Source organism: Phoenix dactylifera, unplaced genomic scaffold, assembly GCF_009389715.1.
Source record: "Phoenix dactylifera cultivar Barhee BC4 unplaced genomic scaffold, palm_55x_up_171113_PBpolish2nd_filt_p 000986F, whole genome shotgun sequence".
NCBI classification, from domain to species: Eukaryota; Viridiplantae; Streptophyta; class Magnoliopsida; order Arecales; family Arecaceae; genus Phoenix; species Phoenix dactylifera.
In genome coordinates, this window is record NW_024068341.1 from 62303 (window position 1) to 68556 (window position 6254).

Below are 6254 nucleotides of genomic sequence, written 5' to 3' on the forward strand. Positions count from 1 at the left end.
CATTAGTATTTATACTTCAAGGTTTTGTGATCATCAAAATCAATCTTTAAATCAATCTTTGGGTCATCAAGTATCCATATCCACATCCATATTCTCCAAATATAAACAAACGGATATGGATAATACTGACAAACGATCTATATTCGATCCACTTTTAGCCCTACTTTGTAGCATCAATCATGTGCTAAACCAATATGAAGGCCAATAAATGACCTCAAAAAGTTGTTGCACTATCATCAACACCACCACCACCGCCACCACAAGAACAAGAAAGGGCAAACGAAAGAAATTAAAATGCTTTATTAACTCAAAATATAGCACAAAAAGGCACTCAGCCAGTGTGTTATATTATTTTTGTTCACTTTGAATTTGCATTGTGAATTGTGCCACATAATGAAGCAACATTAATGGTGCAAGACAACTACGTTGACTTTCTTGAGTGATTTTTCTGAGTTACCATAGCATTGCTCATTCATACATGACAAGGCTGAGTGAAGCCCAGGGAGAGAAAGAAAGCATTCTCTGCAATAGATATATGTTGGAAGAGAAGCATGGCCCAAGTCACATACCTGACTCTGGGGGTGTGAAATGCCTCTTGCTATTATTCAAGCTTTCATTCATTCAATTCTCAATGGTACTTCATTTGATGCTAAGCCAAGGCTTAAATGAACACGACAGCTTCATGAGTGTTTGATTGATATAGTCTCTCAGCTTGGTGGACCAGATAGCAAGTATTAGGGACTCCAGAACCTTAGTTGCCCATAATGCAAAATATATTTCTCCAATCCTTCATCCATCGCCATATCATTCTAGTTATTAAGGAACTTCAGCAACAAACCAAGTCTTTCACATGCAACAATGTGAAGAAAAACAACTGAAAAGCAGTACTTAATTCAGAGATTCAACATAGTAAACAAGGGGAGGATGAAAAGAAGGCTCAGATCTGCCATTTTAAAAAGAAAGGAATTGCAAGTTCCTCTGCACCTTAACCACCAGGTGGCTGCAAGCAGTTGCCTGCAGAGTATCAGACCATCCAAGCTTAACTTGCCACTGCAACAGGAACTCAACTCAACTCAACTAAGCCTTGATCTCAAACTAGTTGGGGTTGGCTAAATGAGTATTGCTGCTATAATAAGAAGAATACTAGAAATGCTTCAAGTCCATCTCTCTCTCTCTCTCTCTCTCTCTCTCTCTCTCTCTCTCTCTATCAAAGAAAAGTGCTTTTTAGGCGCATCTTGCACTAGCAGTCATCACAGCCTCCTTTTAAATGTCATATACACTGGCATGGATCCTTGATTTGGACCCAGCCAAATAGATGATTTGGGAAGGGGAATGCTTAAGGGTGCCTGTTATGTGCACTCCCAAAGCTCACCAGAACCATAAATACTGATTTGCCAATTCCAAAATAAAAATACTTCAGTAACCCAAAAATGTAACTCAAAAAATCACTCAGAAAGTGTGTTGTATTCTTCAAAATTGCTCTCATTGAATTTACATTATGAAATGTGCCACATAATGGAGCAACAAATATGAGAACAAATCCCCTCAGCCTTATCAATCATTTTATCCCCATGTGGCAAGAGAACTGTTCAGGAACCCCATAACATAATCTTTTGCAAAAATCAGCCCATTGCCCTACTCGCTATCAATTTTTCACATGGAACAGAACTTTTCTTGGTACCGTCATTTGGTGCATTAGCATTACTCTTTGGCTAAAGCACCACCACCAACATAAGAACAACAACTAGAACAAAAAGAAGAGAGATAGAGAGAGTGAGAGAAAGGAAAGACCACTTTTAAAAGGTAACTTTCAAAACTTTTCTGTTGCATCCAGTGAGAGAAATCTCTCTCCTACAAGCACGTCTCTTGGAAACCTCCCATTAGATTCCCATTGGGCCAGTGTTAAGTGGATAGTAAGAAGTGCATTTTAAATAGGAAAATGTTATTGCTCTCTCAGTAAACTCACCTTATGTCATATTGGACAAGTAACCAAGTGGACAATATATTGGCTCCACATACCATTTTTAAGTAGAAATTTAGCCTTAAAAACACGCCCCGAACCCCATGATATTTGGGGAATGTATGACACTGACAAACTTATGAGATTTGAGAGAGGGCAGCCATTTGTAGAAACCAAGATTTCCCTAAAGCCCCATCAGTTGTCATAAGCTTGAGCAAGAGAACCAACAATAGACCTCTCATCTTGGACGTGTCTTCAAAGCTAATAGATTAGCATAAGGATAGAAAGTAAAGATAGGATTGAAGACTCAGAATCCCTCCCGCCATCTTCCTATCTAACAATGGCTGCAATTCAGCTAGGGGTAATGATTCAGAATTCGTAAAACATCTGGCAAATTTGTCAAAAAAAATTGGAATGATTTCAGATAACCAAAAATTAGAAATAAACAGTAAAACTAGAAAAATACTTTCTAATATATTTGCAAACTTATTTACTCAAAAATAAGTATATGAGAGGCAACAATGATAAATTATCGTGAAAACATCAATAACAAATGGTATCCTTAATTGGTAAGATAAAAAATTATTAAATTAGTCTTGAATATCCCGTGAATAAATCATAAAATTTGTGTGTGATTTGAAAATAAATGAAAAGTTCTGGATTTAATTTGTTTCTGAAGAATAATTCAAAGAAATAATACAAGAATTTTTCAGTAATTCAGAGAATACTGTAAGCATAGTAATCATCACAGCCACTTTATAAATATAAAACTATTCACGTGCAGCTAAGAGGTATCCACAGCATTTTTCACATTTAAAGTTGGGTCTCAAAAGGATACAAAAATGAAAAATGTAGAATTTTTCAGTTGTTTTCCTACCTCTTGGTTGGATTCTCTCGTTCGGAGAGAGCTCCATCATACTGAATAATGAGGATACAACTTTCTCCAACAACATGTAACTTTGAACTGCAAATATAATTAACCAATCTTTATGATATATCTCGCTCCAAAAACCATCCCAAAAGACTGCTGTTGTCCAAAAGGAAACTTTCATTTAAGAAGACAGAAATATGTTTTGCAAATTCCCTTATTTGGTGGGGAATGGGGGGAATGGAGCGGGGGAGAAAAAGATGAACCACAGCTCATGCATATATTGTTGCAAGACCCACCAATGTGTTCATACATGACAAGACTGAGTGAAGCCCAGGGAAAGGAAGAAATCATCATCCGCGATAGATATATGGAGGAAGAAGGTGAGGCCCAGGTCCCATACCTGACTCTCAGGGTGTGAAATACCTTCTGATGCAATCATTCAAGTTCTTTTGCCTTTAATTCTGGATGGTCCTTCAGTTGATGCTAAGCCAATGCTTAAATGGACACGGTAGCTTCATGCTTCAGCTGATACGGTCTGTCAGTTCGCTGGAGCTGATAATATTTATTAAGGATTCCGGAAACCTGGCTTCTCATAATGCAAAATATTTCTCCAATCCTTCATTCATCACCCTATCATTTTGGTTAACAAGGGACGTCAGGAACAAATCAAATCTTTCAAAGGTCACCAGGTGTAGAAAAATTTAAAAAAATAAAAGAAAAACTTAAAAACAGTACTTAAATCAGAGGCCAAACAGAGCGAACAAGGGAAAGAGGAAAAGAAGGCTCAGATCTGCCATTGGAAAATAAGGGATTGCAAGTTCCTCTGCACCTTAACCATGAGGTGGCTGCAAGCGGTTGCCTGCGGTGTAGCAGACCGTCCAAGCTTGCCCTGCCACTACAACAAGATGAACAGGAATGCTTCACTTCCATCTCTCTCTCTCTCTCTCTCTCTCTCTCTCTCTCTCTCTCTCTCTCTCTCTCTCTCTCTTACTAAACCAAGAAGCCTCTTTAGGCGCATCTCGCTCTGGCAGTCATCATAGCCTCTTTATAAATAGAGCACTGCTGCTGATCGTCGCTCCGGTCCGACCCACGCCGGGGATCTTGCAAAGAAATGCTTCCAAGAGCCCATTACGCGCGCACACACACACCAAATCTTGATTTGGTAATTCCAAATCATGAATCAGCGAGGTGAGTTGTGCCATGCAATGAAGCAAAGTAAATGGTGCAAGACGCTGAGGGACTTTTTTGAGTGATTTTCTCTTGCTTGCAGAGTCAATAACCATGTAGGTTTTTCAGCAAAGACGCGTCTGCGTATGCAAAGCCATTATTCAGGAAGAGACAGAGAGAGAAGGAGGGAGAGGGAAAAAGTAAAGACATGGAACAAAGGCTCCAACTCGGTTGCCTAACCGCAGGCCGTCTAGAGTTCGCCAAGCCTATACTCCGAGAGGAAGACATGAATACATATTAAGGATGAGAGAAGATGTTTCCATCGGGGCCCTCAAGGAGAAATTATATCCTACACTGCGTGCACCACGTCTCCCATATCAAAGAGCGATTGACACCTCTCCACCTTCTTCTTTTTTTTAATGAAACACACCCGTCCAGTCCGTAACTTCTTACCTTTCCCCCTCTCCACTCTGCTCTCTTGGTCTTCAGACAATTGCAGCAGAGAGAGAAGGTGAGCACTAAGGATCCGGACAAAGGGAGAGTGATGGCGTGATCTAATCTCGCCGTCCGGTGGTAACTCTGCGACCGCTTTTTTTAATGTGCGGCACGCCCGCCTAATCTTCCATTATTGATAAACCCTTTCTGAGATTCTTACTAAAAACACTCTTTTTGACATAAAACTATAATTGATAAATTTGATCAGATCCCGCATTCCTATCCACCATTACGTAGATAAGTCTGTAATTCATGGCTTAGAATATAGACAACACAGACATTCCCAAATAACGGACTTTTTTTTTTCAAGAGTACATTTGGTTGCATGAAAAAGAAACAGTTTTCTTGAACGATAATTAAAAAGTTATTATTTCATTCTAAGAAATTATATATATCTTTAAAAACAAATATATCAATAGGAAAAAAAAAAATACTTGGTCTAGGTTTGGATTTGATATGAGGTTTTTTTTTTTATAAGAAAAAATATACATAGGAAAATTATACCAGAATAAATTTATCTAAATTTTAAATTTTGTTTCGAAAAAACATGATAGTGTACAAAGCAATGGTTTCTATTATTCAATATGTATATTTATATGTTGACGGGATGATTTAGGTTTTAGCAGGGGATAAGAAAACAATAAGGATATTATTTATAAAATTGGACAAATTTGCCTTTCAAATCCTTATTATTCTATGATATAATAATATATTATATGACATAATAATATAATAATATATCATGATAATAATACTATAACATAATAATATAGTAATAAATATAATAATATAACAATAAATTATTATATTATGATATTATAATAGATTGCAATATTGTATATAATATGATGATGATATTATATTTCATGGTACACTGTATCCATTATATCGGATGAATCATACCGTACCAAACTAATACAAGTTACAGAAGACATGCCGAGTCAATGTATCAACGTATCAATAAGCTACCAAAATGGTACAGACAAAACTTTATTATATAGTATTGAATTTTATAACAAATTCATTATAATTTAGTATTATATCATATTATGTTAAATAATTTTATAATACAATATAATATCATACAACACTATAATATTGTACCATATAGTACTACGTTTGTAATGAGATTATAATAATATTTCATATAGTACAATATTATATGATAATATGTTATGATATCATATCATTATACTATATTTATAATATATTATAATATATTGTACTATATATTTTATATTGTACTGTATTGTATTTTTGATGTTGTGGTGAAGCCTAAATTGATCATTCTCTAATAATTGAGGGGATAAGATAGGACATTGAAACAAAGTTCTACTGGGTTTAAATTTGAACCATAGGAGCTAGGTATAAATTACCTGGAACAAATGTAATCATGAGAATTTGAATGAATAAAAGTGATAAAGTTATTCAGCCGACAGCACAATGTTTTTGCCGCTTATTCCAGGGATAAACCCTGAGAAATCCCCTTTATCCCCAAATCAAATGTAGCCTTACTGCCTTAGGAAACCCATTATCTAAGCAAGAAATATTCCTATAGCTTATGCTTGCCATTATCTCCTTTATGCAACATTCAACATAAAAAAACAACTATATGGCATTTTTAATTTAAATTAATAACATTAACAAAACATAACAGGAACCCTCTGAATCTGTCATAAAAGCCATTAGACCAATACAACAGCCATTATATGCAGCCTTGGCCTGAGCAGAAACAGAGAAAACACAACAGGGACAACCAGT

The 6254-nt window shown here is 36.1% G+C and overlaps 1 long non-coding RNA gene across 1 annotated transcript; it reads right to left on the reverse strand.

Annotated features, from left to right (window-relative positions):
- Positions 1 to 281: 281 nt before the first annotated feature.
- LOC120107723 lies at positions 282 to 4437 on the reverse strand. The gene is made up of 2 exons (XR_005509398.1): positions 3661 to 4437; positions 282 to 3461 (listed from the first exon to the last, which is right to left on the reverse strand). It is a non-coding gene; the product is annotated as an uncharacterized LOC120107723 (long non-coding RNA).
- Positions 4438 to 6254: the final 1817 nt, after the last annotated feature.